The sequence below is a fragment of the Eumetopias jubatus genome, unplaced genomic scaffold (genome assembly GCF_037043125.1).
Source record: "Eumetopias jubatus isolate StellerSeaLion01/CBP00866 unplaced genomic scaffold, mEumJub1_p1.0 scaffold_13, whole genome shotgun sequence".
NCBI lineage: Eukaryota > Metazoa > Chordata > Mammalia > Carnivora > Otariidae > Eumetopias > Eumetopias jubatus.
In genome coordinates, this window is record NW_028274819.1 from 14,461,379 (window position 1) to 14,477,882 (window position 16,504).

The window sequence follows — 16,504 nt, forward strand, 5'->3', positions numbered from 1 at the left end:
ATTAATGGACAAATGGTTATTTCTAATATTGTATTATTCCTTCAAGCCTATAGCACACTCTTTACTTTCTGGTTTTTTCTTTAGTTAATACTTATTTAACATTGAATATATGCCAAGCACTCTATAAATCACTCACATGCCCCCCACCATTTTTGTGATATCTGTTCAGGTAAATTCTATGGTTACCTCCAGTTTACATCCTAAGATGGCACATTATGTTTCCTTAACATTAATTGAATTAATACTTAACATTATTTGCGTTACTATGTACACTTTGAACTTAGTATTTGAACAAATACTTAACACTATTTGGTGTCTCTCTCTCTCTTTTTTTTACTCTTAACAAGTATAATTTCTTGCTTCCTTACACAATAATTTAAATTACACAAAAGCTAAGACTTTGTTTAATTCATCATTATCTGAAGTTCTTGGAAGAGTATTGGCACTAGATATTTGAAAGGATTTTATTAAATGAATGAATGATTTCAATGGATCTTAAAATGGCTAAGATCTTAAAACATGCATTAGGTTATTTTAATTGAATATTAGATTTCCATTTTCTTATCAATGATTTGCTTCATTATTTTTGTCATTTCAGGAACCTTTCTGGAGCATCAGATCATGGAAAATAGGAATAACGTTACTGAATTCATTCTCTTGGGACTTTCTAAGAATAAGAAAGTCCAATTCTTCTGCTTTTTATTTTTCTTACTCTGTTACCTAGCTATCTGGTTGGGGAATTTGATTATTATGACTTCCATCACAGGCAGTCAGCTAATTAATCAACCCATGTATTTCTCTCTTAATTGCCTTGCCCTCTCAGACCTCCTCTACACCTCCACTATGACATCCAAACTAATGACAGACTTACTGACAGAGAAGAAGGTCATTTCCTATAAAAACTGCATGATACAGCTGTTTACCACACACTTCTTTGGAGGGGCCAAGGTCTTCATCATCACCGGCATGGCCTATGACCGCTGCATGGCCATCTGCAGACCACTCCATTATGCCATCCTTTGAATAGGCAAAGATGTAACTCAATTCTCAGAGCATCCTGTGCAGGGGGGTTTCTGCATTCCCTTGGCTTGTTTCTTCTTACGATTTTTTTACCATGGCTCCAGTGAAATAAATCACTATTTCTGCAATGTATATCCTTTGTTGAAACTGGCCTGCGTTGATACACACAAAATCGGTTTCTTAGTCATTGCCAGTTCTGGCCTGATGGGACTGGTGGTCTCTGTGGTTTTGATGGCCTCCTACTTTATGGTATTATATACTGTGAGAACATATTCTGCAGAGAACCGCCACAAAGCACTTTCCACTTGCAGCTCCCACATCACAATTGTGATCCTGTTTTTTGCACCTGTCATCTTTGTTTACATTAGACCTGCCACAACTTTACCAGAAGATAAAGTGTTTACACTCTTCTACACAATTATTGTCCCCATGCTCAATCCTCTTATCTACACACTTAGAAACACAGAGATGAAAAACGCCATAAGGAAAGTTTGGTGCACTGAAAGGTTTTGGAAAGGGAAGCCAATGATTTGAAGGCTATTCATCTTTGGATGTGAACAGGTATCATCTCATGACACATCCTCTTTCTTTGACTCCTTGCCCATGGAAAAATTAGTCAGAATATGTAAAGGCCAAGCCCTAAACATCAGCTTGCCATCAGTGGGTTCCTCTTTCATATTCCTTTGCTGATGTGCTTCACTTGTTTTCATTCTTCACTAAGTTTTAAGTTCCATGCAAGTAGGTAGGGGTCATGTCATAGTTTTTTCACTGCTAATTTCCTAATAGCCAGCAAAGTGTATAGTACATATTAGGTGCTCAATAAATATTTATTGAATGAATCTATAAGTATTTTGTCACATAGCTCTGTTTCTCATCCCTCATAGGAATCCCTGTCACGGTTTAATGACCCACTAGGACATTAGACTCCACCATTGTGTTGATATATATCCTTCTTCACATATTTTTCCACTTCCATATATTTTGGCTTCATATAGCCAAGAAGGGATTCCACTCTGGATCCAGTCCGTCAGACAAGACACCCCAAAAAGTGTAGCAAATAGAATGGTTGAAATCATGCTATTTAACTGGTTTGACATTCCATATATGTGGTCAAGGAGTAAACCACAGCTACCTGCCCTGTGGAAAGGAAGAAAATATAAATCCTTCAAAATTAAGGATTTTTTCAAAGTAAAAGATTTTCATTTACTATCTAAATTCAAGTTTAAAATAATCTGAAAATAATATCTGACATAAACTATAGAACAGATTTATTGGGGTAGATAGATGATGATAATAGATAGATGAGAGAGAGTGAGTGAGTGAGTGAGTGAGAGGAAGGGGAGAGGGAATGGAACATTTAAGCAGTTCTCTGGCAGAATTTAATGGAAAGAAGTGCCTCTTTGGAGAAGTTGGGTTCACTCAACTATGTGGGTTTGTTTTTTTGTTTTTGTTTTTTTTTTAAGCAGACATTCCTCAGTTGTATCTAGTCTAAAAATCTCATCTGAATCCATCTTCTACTCTTTATTTTATACATGTTACTATCAAGAGTGAAATCTTTGATCTGGTTTTTATGAAGATTTCTTTCTTGCTGGAAAGCTTGAAATAATACTTCAACATTTGCTATCAATTTATATAAAAATTCTTTTTCTTTACCAAACTACTTAACTACCCCTCTAGGTTCCGGTTTGATGCTTAGAGAAATGTTAAACCTCTGAATTTCAGTTTACTCATCTGTAAAATAAAGCAGATAATTAGATCACTAATTCAAAATTATAGTTTTAGAGCTTTTTAAGAAAAAAATCCTCACAAATATCTTGCATCAGTTGAAATCATGCTTTATTATAATGTTATTTAAACATGTATGGACATAAGTCACAAAAATCTTAATCTTATCATTCTAAAATAAAAAATTCAAAGTATAAAATGAAATATTGTTAAAATTTTTAATTTGAATGCTTCACAGAAATTAATGTACAGATACTAGGGATAATAACAATAATAAAAATTTATTCTGAGCAGTTTCTTCTCTTAGAACAATACTCATTTCCTTTCATTTTTACAATTACCTTATGAGGTAGTTATTATTACCTCAATTTTACAGAGGGAGAAAAAGAGGAGGAAAGCATAGTTGCCTTTCCAGGATCCCTCAAGTAGGAAGATATTTTTCATCCACCTGATTAATTATCAACCGTTATCAACTTCATATTTTTTTGAGCATTAGGAGAAATCATTTGAATCCTAATTATCATCTCTGTTGTTGGTTTACTTTGCAATACCAGTTATATGTAATCAAAATTATTTTTATTAGACAATAAATTTAAGAGTTTAACCCAAAATCAAGTGTTAAAAATAAAGCATTTGTTAATAATTTCCTCACTGCTTCCATAGTTATATTTAATGAACTAGTACAAACTGACATGTAACTGCCACTAACCTTTCTACTAGGGCATCCATACTTCTCAGACATTTAACAGTAGCCAAACTTCCTACTCTCCTGACACAATCTCATTTTATGTCTATTGTGTCAGCACAATTGTCAGTAGACCCTCATTTCACACTCAAAGGAGGCTCAGTTTGGAGAATGAATTATGTGGCTACCTTATTTATTACTAATATTACTTTTTCATTATGATTTTATAGCAAATATTTCCATAATTTTTTAAAATGCTATGATTTTGAAATGATCTAAGTAAGTCATTTTAGAAAAACTCTTACCATTTTTATACAACCATTATTTCATACATAGTGTTTTTAATGCTTAGATCCTATTTAAATAATTTTTGCTTTTTAAATTGTTGCAGTGAATATGGAAACTCATGAGCTAAGTGGAAAACATGACTCTAAGTTTCTGATGCTCCTTTCTGATGAGAAAGCAGTGAGGACCATTTATGTCTGGGAAGATCAATATGAATGCAGCTTATGTACATATAAAGATTCATTCGTGAATCCAAAGCATAGGGGGTTTAGAAAGGAGACCTCCAGTTAGCAACTTATGGATAAAATCCAAAGGAAGAATATATCAAAGAGAAATGTAACAGAACTTCAACAAAAAAATGACTCAGATTACTAGGGGAAAATGTAAATAAGAAACAAATCAATAAAGAAAGAAGAAAGTACTTCAAGATAAATTATCATATTAATGCAGTGACCCAATATCTATACTTATTTTTCTTACAGCAAAGTTCATGGTTTTTCGAGTACAGTAACTATCACTTAAGTAGGTTATGTAATGATTTGCCTTCTAATCAAACACAGTTTCTGGCACCACACTCTCTTCATTCTTCATCTCCATGTTTCTCAGCGTGTAGATCAGAGGGTTGAACATGGGAGCAATGATGGTGTAGAAAAAAGCAAACACTTTGTCTTCTGGAAAAGTTGTAGCAGGTCGAATGTAAATGAAGAGAACAGGCACACAAAGAACAGAACCACAGCTGTGACGTGGGAACTGTAAGTGGAAAGAGCTTTGGTGCGGCTCTCTGCAGGGAAAGCCCTGATGGTGTATAAAATCAATAAGTAACACAGCACCAGTACCACAGAGATCACCAAGCCCATCGTGCCTGAATTGGCAACCACTAGGATCCCAACTCTGTAAGTATCTGTGCAGGACAGTTTCAGAAAAGGATACACATCACAAAAGTAGTGATCTATTTCACTGGAGTCACAGAAAGGTAAATTGATGGTAAGGAGACATTGGACAAAAGAATGCAGAAATGCCCCAGAAGGCTAGCAATGACTATGGCATAACACCTCTGCCTGTTCATGATGACAGTGTACTGCAAGGATTTGCAGATGGCCACGTAGCGGTCATAGGCCATCCCTGTGAGGATAAAGACGTCAATCCCCCCAAAGAAATGCATGACAAAAAGCTGTGCCATACAGCTGGTATAAGAAATCATGTTACTTTCTGCCAGCAAGTCGGTGACTAGCTTGGGTGTCACCGTTGAGGTATAACACAGATCTGAGAGGGCAAGTTTATTGAGGAAGAAATACATAGGTTGGTCAATTAGCGGACTGCATGTGATAGAAATCATCATGAGCAAGTTTCCCATCCAAATAGCTATGTAACAAAATAAGAAGAGTAGAAAGCACAAGTTTTTAATTTTCTTATTCTGGGAAAGTCCCAACAGAACAAATTCAGTGATGTTGTTAATATTTTCCATGGTATAATGCAGGTAAATCTCAAAGGTTTGCCCCGGGGAAAAAATGACAAGTCAGTATGAGAAATATTGCACAAAACATGGTGAGAATTAGGAATGTTATAAAAATAAATTCATTTATTTAATTGGCTTCCTACAGTATATTTTAAAGTAATTCTAAGCTTTGTATGGACAAATTACCATATAATTTAACAGATCAGGTTATTTTGTAGCGTGAAAAAAAAGAGTATTAGTAGTCACACTTGTTCAAGTTAAAAACAAAGATGCACAGTCATCTTATGTAGGGGTTGCAAAGGTGAACTTAGGGAGGAGGCGTTTGTTTTCCTGGAAGAGCTCACCTGCTTGATAGGTTGAAATAGACAGACTTAAATCCAAGTAAGTGAGAGGAATTGTGAAATTGCAAGGTAAAATCCTGCTTGTATTTAACATTCCATATTTTTTTGTTGTTGTTGAATCACTAAATTCTATACCTGAGACTAATATTACACTGTGTATCAACTAACTAGAATTAAAAAAAAAACTTGGAAAATAGATAAATTCAATTTTTATAGTAGAATTTGCATTTTTTTTAATTTTGCATAAAAATCTTACTGTCTTCATTATTGAATTGTTTGCACACAAGGTAACACATTCACCTCGCCCTAGTCCTGACCTTGGGCTGAAACACTTAATATTTACCAACATTGTAGAGAGCAATAATGACAATATGACATCAGCTAAAGTCTAAGTGGCTGTGACATTTTCTTTTACTTAAATAGATGTATGAAATAATAATAATTAAATACGTAATATTGAGTCAAAGACTTTCTACAAGACTAAGTTAGAATAATACATAGAGACACAAATGGCACTTGCTTGACACGTTGGACTTCAATCATTGTTTTTTAAATAAATAAAGGGTTGCATTAATTAAGAAATTATGATTTCACCACTTTCTCTTGTTATTTTTGAAAGGTGATTGAATTATTTCTTGTAAAAGTAATGAGAATTTCATAAATAGTGAATCCCAAGGATATTTTTCAGGTTATCACAATATTCTCAGTATTTCTATAATCAGAAAAAACAAATAGAAGTTACTTTTAAAAAAAGAACTTTAGATTGTGGGTCTGTTCATTGTCAATTAATTTGCCAATATGCTTCTGTGGTTGTAGCCTACCTTTAGTCCTTTCCAAGAATAGAAGCTCATTTTTAATATTTTTCTTCATATAGCCCTTGAAGAAAAACATGATTCTCATAGGAAAAAAAATACAAGTAGCAAAATTTCATTAATTAACAAGCAGGATAGTTTAAAACTTTTTCTGTCTTTGTCGCTCTTTCTCTCATATTAGCTAGATCCCATACTGGCAAGATGGGCAAATAATTCGATGACTTCCCTTGTTTCCCTCAGCTGAATGTTTCTTCTTGACAATTCTCCAAAGTATCATCAGACACCCAAAGAATTCATAGTCATGCTATTTAAATTAAAACTTACATTTCCAACACCTTCACATTATTTACAATGTCTCCTTTGTTAATATTAAAGTCACTGAATTTTAGATTTACAAGATCCTGATTTCGTGTTTGTGTGATTTAAAGAGAGAACTTGGTATCAGAAGCTACAAGGACTAATTCTGGCACAAGGCAGAATAAGCAAAAGTACACTAACATGTTAATAAATAAAAATGCAAGCTATTACAATTTATATCAAATAGGTTGCTATTATCAGTAGTCTTGCACAGACATAAGAGAGAAATAATGATAATATCTAATATTATTTAGTGCTTACCATACTCTGCAGGCAGTTCTAAACCTTCTACATGTATTAACTGTGAATCCTAAAGGGCCCAACGATTTGATACATTCTCTTTTCAAAATCAAGGAATCAATTAGCATCAGAACTTCAAGTTCTTAAAAACATTGGTTTAGTTCTTACATTCTTAAAAAAAGGAAAGCTAAAGGGTAGCAGACTGTTTTTCCCATCCTTATTTGCAACTAATAGATACTTCAAGGCACTATTGGGGTTATATTTCAGGCTCTGTCCTGCTCTGAGTCCTCTCTCCTTTCTGATAGCAAAGGGTCATATAACAACACCCAGGATAGTCCCCTTGTGTATGACAGAGATATTCCACATCTATTTTAATAACTCTGTCTCTTTGTAGTTCATTGAATATACCATGCTAGATTAACATCTAAAATTTTGGTTTCCTATGTCACACCCACGCTTAAAAGCCACTGTTTTGCAAATATGTGCACTCCTATATTTATTGCCACGTTATTTACCATAGCCAAAATATGGAAGTACCTCCAGTGTCCATCAATAAATGAATGGATAAAGAACACACACACACACACACACACACACACACACACACACACAAATGGAATAGTACTCAGACATAAAAAAGAATAATCTTGCCATTTACAACAATATGGAGGGACCTAGAGGGTATAATGTTGAGTAAAGTAAGTCACTCAGAAAAAAACAAATACTATATGATTTCACTTGTATATGGAATTTAAGAAACCAGACAAGCAAAGGAAAAAAGAGACAAAGAAACAAACAAAAACTCGTAAATACAGTGAACAAAGGAGTGTTACCCAAAGGATGGTGAATGGGGGGATGGGTGAAATAGGGGAAGGGATTAAAGAGTACCATTTACCTTGATGAGCACTGAAAAATGTTGAATGAATAAATTTTAAAAGCCACCCCTTCTCGTCTACCTCCAGGAAGACATTTTTTGGCTCTTTAAACCATTGGAAATATTTCTCATTTAACCTTCCCTGAAATACTTCCATTTATCTCATTATTAACATTTAAATTTGAGCATCCAGGAAATTAATTTTCATTTAATTGGTTCAAGGCAGCTCATCAGACAGTGGCTGTGCCTTGTATTCTTCCTGCCCTTGACGATTTGGTATTACAGTCAGTAGATTAACTTTGGATTCACACAAAAGACCAGGATAGCTATCTAGCCATATGGTTTGGAGTAAGGTAGTTAACTTGTGTGACAATCAGTTTCTCCGGATTTTTTGCTTTGTTTTGTTTTGTTGTTTTTTTTAATGCAGCCATCAAAAAAAAACGAAATCTTGCCATTTGCAATGACGTGGTTGGAACTAGAGGGTATTATGCTAAGCGAAATAAGTCAATCAGATAAAGACATGTATCATATGATCTCACTGGTATGAGGAATTCTTAATTTCCCGTTTTAACATGGGCCATTTCTAACATTGATATACCATAGTTGTGTGTGTTGAATAATCCATACAAAGTATACAATAGGCACTAATTAATTTCTCTTTCACCTTGCTTTTCCTCATATCATTATGTATAAATTAGGTACCCCATATATAATGGAAAAAATAAGCAAAAGTACACTACAATGTTAATAAATAAAAATGCAAGCTATTACAATTTATATCAAATAAGTTGCTATTATCAGTAGTTTTGCACAGACATAAGAGAGAAATAATGATAATATCCAATATTTAGTGCTTACCATATTCTGCAGGCAGTTCTAAACCTTCTACATGTATTAAATTGTGAATCCTAAAGGCCCCAAAGATTCTTTTATTATCTCTATTTTGCAAAAAGGAAACCAAGTCTCTTTACAATTTGGATAAAATACTGATAGTTCTAAACACTAATTTTAGGCATATTTTAGGTATTTTTTATTATCTGGATATGGATAAATTTGGTTGTCAAGTTCAAATTATTCTTAGAATTATTCTAGGAGCATATTACCTTTTTTGTTATTTCTTTCTGTAACCAGGTTACCTCTCCCAAAGTCAAGGTTGAGTTAAATATTTGCCAACAGCTTCAAAGTTTTCTCCCAGCGCCAGTACCCATGCTTGACTGAACTAATTCTATTTCCTTTCTGTCTTATTGTTTACCCTTTTCTTATTCTTTCTCATCAGATTTGCCCCACACTGATGTGCAGGATCCTCTGATATTGAAGGTTTTTTTTAAGATTTTATTTATTTATTTGAAAGAGAGAGAGAATGAGAGATAGAAAGCACGAGAAGGAAGAAGGTCATTGGGAAAAGCAGACTTCCTGCTGAGCAGGGAGCCCGATGTGGGACTCGATCCCAGGACTCCAGGATCATGACCTGAGCCAAAGGCAGTCGCTTAACCAACTGAGCCACCCAGGCGCCCTGATATTGAAGTTTTCCAAATCACAACACATCATACTCTTAATTACTCACTGTACATACAGTGTAGCAAAGGAGGTGGGGAGGAACCTGTCTCCAATCCAGGGCATTCCTTTCATCATATTTAATTTGTACCTCTTTCTTCTTTATTTTTCTTTCTTCTGCTTAAAATTCAAGTTGCTCACTTGATTTATCTACCAATTCTTTTTCAGATACATCCCATATATGCCATGAATAATATTATTATTTCCTTCATGAATTTCCCAAAATCATACCAAAAAAGGGTCTGCTTCATTTTGACATCTGCTGAGGAACATAATATTAATAATTCATTGAATTTTACTAATGTGATGGAAAGTTATGTTATGAAATATTTGCAAAACTTGAAGAGGGAAATGCACCTATAAAATCAGCATAGTTACAGATAAAAATGTAATTTATGCTATATATATATATACACACATATATATATGCTTTTTTAAATTTGAAAGTCATGTTTATTTACTATATGTTGGTTTGATTTTTACTTACCAGGTGATTATCTCATTAGATAAATTTCATTGTCTCTGAGTAAAATGTGGCGTCTGGTGTTTTCAACAGAGTCAAAATAAATGCTTAATTTTGCTGCTGAAGATTAATGAATTTGACCATGCAAGCAGACCATGTAAGTCCTGGTTCTGGGACTTTCTTATTTCCCTTATAAAGAGAAACATTCTCTCCTGATTTTTGAAACCAAAAGGAAATAAGATCATCATTGGATTTATGTTGAAAAATGTTTTTGGTTGTTTTCTACCCAAAAGTTGTATATTCATTTGTTTTAGTATTGGAAATATATACAAGTTTTCTGTTTAATTTCCAAGTGTCATTTAAGGTAGATTACCTGGGAGAATATAACCCCAAACCTCCCTCTCACTTTCTCTATGGGATGAGACATTTCCCAAAAGAAAAGTTCGCCAATGCATAGCTGAATATTGCTTAGTTCCTTTCCAGTCCTTAAAAAAATAGTTACACCATGGTTAACAACTTTGTATACTCTGAGGAGTTTGAGCACAAACTAAGAGTTCACTTCTATTCACTATTGATTGGCCATAAATCATGTGCTTTCTGTTGAAACAGATTCTGAGGAAGTGTAGGGAATAATGTCTCAACAGAGGTTAAACTAGAAAATGCCAAAGGCCAGGTTTTGAAGTCTGCTTCAGTGCAGAATAAATTAGTTGAACAGTGGGTGGCAAACTTCTTGTGTGCTACTTCACATCCCAACGGCCCTACTTCTTCCTCCAGACCCACATTGGCAACCAGTTTCCATAGACCGAACTCTGAGAGCTAGTGTAAATTTATAGCACTTCCTCCTACAAATACCACAATGTCCAATAAAACATATAAAATATTCCCCTAAAATAAATCAGATGTTTTTGTAATCCCAGCAATCAATTACAAAGAGATATACAATGGAAAACATGGTTAAAATAGCTAGGAAAGGGTGCATAACTGAGTGAAGCTTGACTATCACATGATAATGCTGTTGACCTTGAACAACATGGGCTTGAACATGTGAGTTGTGTTATATATGGAGTTTTTTCAATAAATATAATACAGTACTATAATATATTTTCTCTTCCTTATGAGTTTCCTAATAACTAGCTTATTTTATTGTAAGAATGCAGTATATAATATGTATATCATGTATAACATACAAAATATGTTTTAATCAACTGTTCATGTTATCGGTAAGATTTCCAGTCAACAGTAGGCTATTATTAGTAGTTAGTTAAGTTTGGGGGCAGGGATCAAAAGTTATACAAGCCCCTAATCCCCACATTGTTCAAGGGTCAACTGTAGATTATGAAAGGCATAACTGAGGGACTTTTTGATCTGGGTGAACAATATGAACAAAGACTTGAGGCAAACAGCATGTCTGAAAATGATGCATAAGTTATGATCGGGACTGGATAAGGAGAGTATGCTGACTCATTTAGGAGAGAAGTGAGGAGTTTGGCTGTTATCAGAACAACCATAGTCTAAATAACATTGAAAACCATAGAACTAGTTATTCCTTTCTGTAGAAAAAAAAATTAAGTGGAAAAACATATAAGTTAGTAATTTGAGAGAAAACTCTTATAATGCTTCTGCTATAAAAATTCTGACCTTATGTCTGAAAGAACATTTTTCTTATTTTTCACACAAAATAATGTACTGATTTTCTACAAACAACATTGACGTGTTGGGATTTATGATGAATGTGGAGCTTGAATGATGTGTGGGCAATACAAAATTATAAGGATTGTGAAGTGGCCTGCCTTCTGATGTTGGCATTGGAAGCCTAACATAAAGGATAGGGTAGTTTTACTTGGCCTACACAGCTTCAGGTATACCATCAGGTTGAGAGGTCTTCTGTTGCAGTTTGGTCTCCAGAAGCCAAAACAAAGACCCTGATGTAAATGAAGCCATCGATTTGATCATAGGCATGACAGGACTGTAAAGGGAACAGAAAACACAGCCTCTACGGTCTCTTATGTCAATAACAGAACCCTAAAAAGAAAAAAAAAATGAAACTGAAATCTAAGACAGTGATGTTTGGGGTTGAATCTGAGAATTTTGAGCACTGAAATGCCCTGAAATCCCTGTACAAACAAAGTCCACTTCTTCCATCTTTCTAGAAGAGAACAGATTCTAATGGCCTGGGGATGATATAATAACTTCACCTGAGTTATTTCCTTGCAAAATGATGCTTATTTTCTTAAAGTCTGATGGGCTCAAGAAATTTTGATAAAAGTCCTGCAAAATCATCTCCTTTCTCTCAGTCAACATTGACCTGTAGCTTTACGGGGAGTTGGCCGAAGAGGAAATATATGATTGTATCTGTTTATATTTAGTTCTATTTGGCACCAACTGAAATGGAATATTGTAACATTAAAGCCCCAAATATGAAAGCCCTAAAAAAGATAGGGGTTAAGAAAAATCTTCTTAGTTAACAAATTCTTAACCAGTGCATTTGGTTGTCTACTTTGTACAGACCAAGAGATAACTAGAGGCATAGATCTATTCCAATTCATGGCAATTGCTAAAAGTTTCACTTGTATTTAGGGATTTAGAAAGTACGGGTAGAAGGTGTGACTATATGGGTAGACCTCATGGACAAAATGTAAGTCATACAAATGCTCACTACATGGTGTACCCTGTAGAGGAAATTCTCAATGGTGGTAGACAAGATGACATGTTTCGTGGATCTCAACCATCCTCCTTTCCCAGCTACCCACATTCTAACTCACTGGTCTAGGTCTAAAGCAGCCATGGGTGGGGCACCTGTGTGGCTCAGTCATTTAAGCATCTGACTCTTGATTTCAGCTCAGGTCAAGATCTCAGGGTTGTGAGATCAAGCCTGGCATTGGGCTCCACTCTCAGCATGGAGTCTACTTGAGACTCTCTCTCCCTCACTCTGCCCCTCCCTCTGCTCTCTCTAAAATAAATGAATAAATAAGTAATCTTTAAAAATATAAAAAAAATTAAGTGGTCAAGGTGGTTTAGGAAGCATCCTTATGAAGGCTATTACTAGGGCTGAACAATATGATATTTACCTCATGGAGGTTCATCTGGCTTCTGTGACTACTGAGTATCGAATGTTTGCAGTTATTATGACTGTGTAAGATAACCCCAAATTTAGTGTGTAAAACAACCAATTTACAATGCACTTGGACTCTATGGATCAGGAATTTAGACATAGTGAGAATGGCTTGACTATGCTCCATGATGTTTGAGGTCTCAGCTGAGAAAACTCAAAGACTGGGAGAGCTCACTAGCTAGCAGCTGAAATCATCTAGGTTCACCTTGACTTACATGTCTGGCAGTTGCCACTTGGTTGTGGGCCCAGACATCAGATGAACTGTTGGCCATAAAATTCTGTATCTAGCCTCTACATATGATATCTCCATATGGATTAGTTAGGAAATTGTTGTGGTCATGTTTGGAAGCTACTTTCTGTCACACCAACATTGAATGCCCAACATGTACACTCCTCCGGGTGACTACTCAGTCCTGGGTGGCAAGTTGACTACACTGAAAACTTTCTATCATGGAGGAAACAGAATTTGTCTTCACAGAAATAGACATTTATTCCGGATATAGATTTGTCTTTCCTGCTTATAATATTTGTACCAGCCACACAATGCTTTGACTTATGGAATGTCTTATTCACCATCATGTTATTTCACTTAGGATTGATTCTAATCAAGTAATGTATTTCACAGTAAAAGAAGTATAGTAGTGGACATACACATAGGAATTCATTGATCCTACCACATACTCTGTTGTAGACTGAATTGACGTCCTGAAAATTCATATATTGAATACCTACATCCAAGTAATTCAGAAGGTGACTATTTAGAGATAGGGCCTTTAAAGAGGAAGTTGAGTTAAAATGAAGACTTTAAGGTGGGCCTTAATCCAATGTGACAGGCATCCTCATAAGAGAAAAGTTGGGCACACAGAAAAAAACACCAGGAATGTGTGTGCGCAGAGAGAAGACCATGTAAGGACACACAGAGAAGGCAGCCATCTATCAAGTCAAGGAGACAGATCTTTGAAGAAACTAAACCTGCCAGTACTTTGACCTTGGAGTTTCAGACTCCAGAACTGACAGAAAATATATTTTTGTTGTTTAAGTCACCCTGTCTATAGTATTTTGTTATGGTAGCCCTAGTGAACTTATTTATACCCCACTTCTCTTAAGTAACTGATTAGATACAATGAAGAAATGGCTTACTGAATAAAGTGCCAATTGAGAAACAGCACCCTGAAAAGCTCAACTTATATCTTCAAGGATATGTTGACCAACAGATGATTATAATTCTCCCAAACCCATGATAAACAGTTACGAATCCTGTCGAATCGAAGGATGTATATGCAAGTATATTTATTATGCTAAAATCCTTTATAGAATTTTTGCTTCCTGTGCCAGCATTTTTCAGCTCAGCTGGCTTATAGGTTTTAGTTATAGGTGTTGTGCTTTCATGAGGGAATACAACAATTATTTTATTGAACTGGAAATTGAAGTTGTCACCTGGACACCTTTGGACTCCTCATGCCTCTATTAAACCAAAAGGGGCTGGAGCAATTGATATCGGTGATGAGATCTGTTTGTTTGACACAATGGGGCATGGATGATCAATATCTGGAATCCAGGCCATCTCTTAAAATTTCTATAACTAATTGTAAAATTTAATTAGAAAAACAAACAAGAAAAATGGCAGGACCATTAAAGATTCAGAATTTCAAGAATGAAGCTTTGGTTCACATTAGTAGATAATGAACCCCGATATTAAAGGTTAACCTGAAATCAAAAGGAAGAGTGAGTAGGCAGTGCAAGAAAGAAAGGTATAAATGTTAACTAAAATCTCATGACCAATTATAGAAACAAGGACACTTGTAGCATGTAGCAATGTAATTTTACAGTCTGTTCTTAATGTTACAGATTTATAAGGAAGGATGATAACTTGAACTAGAAGAGAAACTAACATTAAAATTAACTTTGTCCAGAATGTTGAAGATGTTATGTTTCCTTTCTGGAAGGGAGAGAGTGAGACTAGGTTCAAATATCATACAGAAGAGTGTTTATCAATGTTGAATAGCTCATGTACCTATTACCCTCAGCTCAAAAACCTACCTTTATATGCTTTCCTCTGAGATGCTGGAAGCAAAATCTACGTATATTTCTTATCTACCAGATGGTTTCCTATTGTTCCTGTCAATAGGAGTACACTCTCTAGTGATAGTGGAAGTCAAGAGGAAGGGGGAAAAGATTTCCTTATATGTTCAAAATAAAGTATCGAATTAAGGAGGACTTGGGACTACTGGTATGTGAGGAGAATAGAGGAAGAATGAACTGAAAAGATAAATGAAAATTGTCCAATCATCAAAAATATTGTAATAACTTTGTATGGTGACAGATGGTAATTAAACTTGTTGTGGGGATCATTTCAAAATGTATCAAAATATTGAATCATTGTGATGTACACCTGAAATGAACAGGATATTGTATGTCAATAATACTTCAATAAAAAAGAAGAAAGGCATTTTTTAAAAAATAATAAAATCATCTAGTCAGGAGGGGTCTGAGGAAATGCTAAAGATTTTAAGCTCCAACCTGTGGTTGGCTTTTGCAATCACTATACACTCTTTGTATATCATTTCTTATTAATTCTTGGGCTCAGGATAGAACCCTAAAGTGAAATTCCGGAATGCTCTTAATATAAGTTACTTTCCTTCCAAAAACAAATGATGACACCACACTTTCCTCAAGGCATTCTTCATCTCCATGTTTCTCAGCGTGTAGATCAGTGGGTTGAACATGGGGACAGTGACGGTGTAGAAAAGAGCAAACACTTTGTCTTCTGGGAAAGTTGTGGCTGGTCGAATGTAAATGAAGAGAACAGGCACAAGGAACAGAACCACAGCTGTGACGTGGGAACTGGGGGTGGAGAGAGCTTGGCATGGCTCTCTGTGGGGTAAGCCCTGATGGTGTAGAATATCAGGAAATAGGACACCATCAAAATCACAAAAGTCACCAGAACAATCAGGCCTGAATTAACAATTACCAAGAGACCAATTCTGTATGTGTCGGTGCAGGCCAGCTTCAGTAAAGGATACACGTCACAGAAGTAGTGGCCTATCTCACCGGGGCCACAGAAGGGTAGGAAGATGGTGAGGAGGAACTGGCTGGCAGAGTGTATAAATGCCCCGTGCATCAGGCTGAGAGGATTGAGTTACACCTCTGGCTGCTCGAGTTACACCTCTGGCTGCTCGTGATGACGGTGTGGTGCAGGGGCTTGCAGATGGCCACCTAGCGGTCATAGGCCATCCCTGTGAGGACGAAGATCTCCATGCCTCCAAATAAATGTGTGGTAAAGAGTTGTGTCATGCAGTTACCATAGGAAATGGTCTTCCTTTCTGCCAATAAGTCAGTCATTAGTTTGGGTGTCACAGTGGATGTGTGTAGCAAAGGTCGGAGAGCGAGAGGTAATTAAGGAAAAAATACATGGGTTGCTCAGTTAGCTGACTGCACATGATAGAAATCATTATGAGAAAGTTTCCCACCCAAATAGCAATGTAGCAAAATAAAATAATACAAAACAAAGGATTTCAATATTCTTGTTTTTGGAAAGTCCCAAGAGAATAAATACAGTGGCATTATTGCTTTGATCCAT

General features: G+C 35.5%; 3 pseudogenes; 1 reads left to right on the plus strand and 2 right to left on the minus strand.

Moving 5' to 3' along the window:
• Nucleotides 1-567: 567 nt before the first annotated feature.
• LOC114215195 (olfactory receptor 4P4-like) lies at nt 568-1,554 on the plus strand (annotated as a pseudogene).
• Nucleotides 1,555-4,242: 2,688 nt separating this feature from the next.
• Nucleotides 4,243-5,180, minus strand: LOC114215194 (olfactory receptor 4P4-like; annotated as a pseudogene).
• A 10,374-nt stretch (nt 5,181-15,554) lies between these two features.
• LOC114215418 (olfactory receptor 4P4-like) lies at nt 15,555-16,504 on the minus strand (annotated as a pseudogene).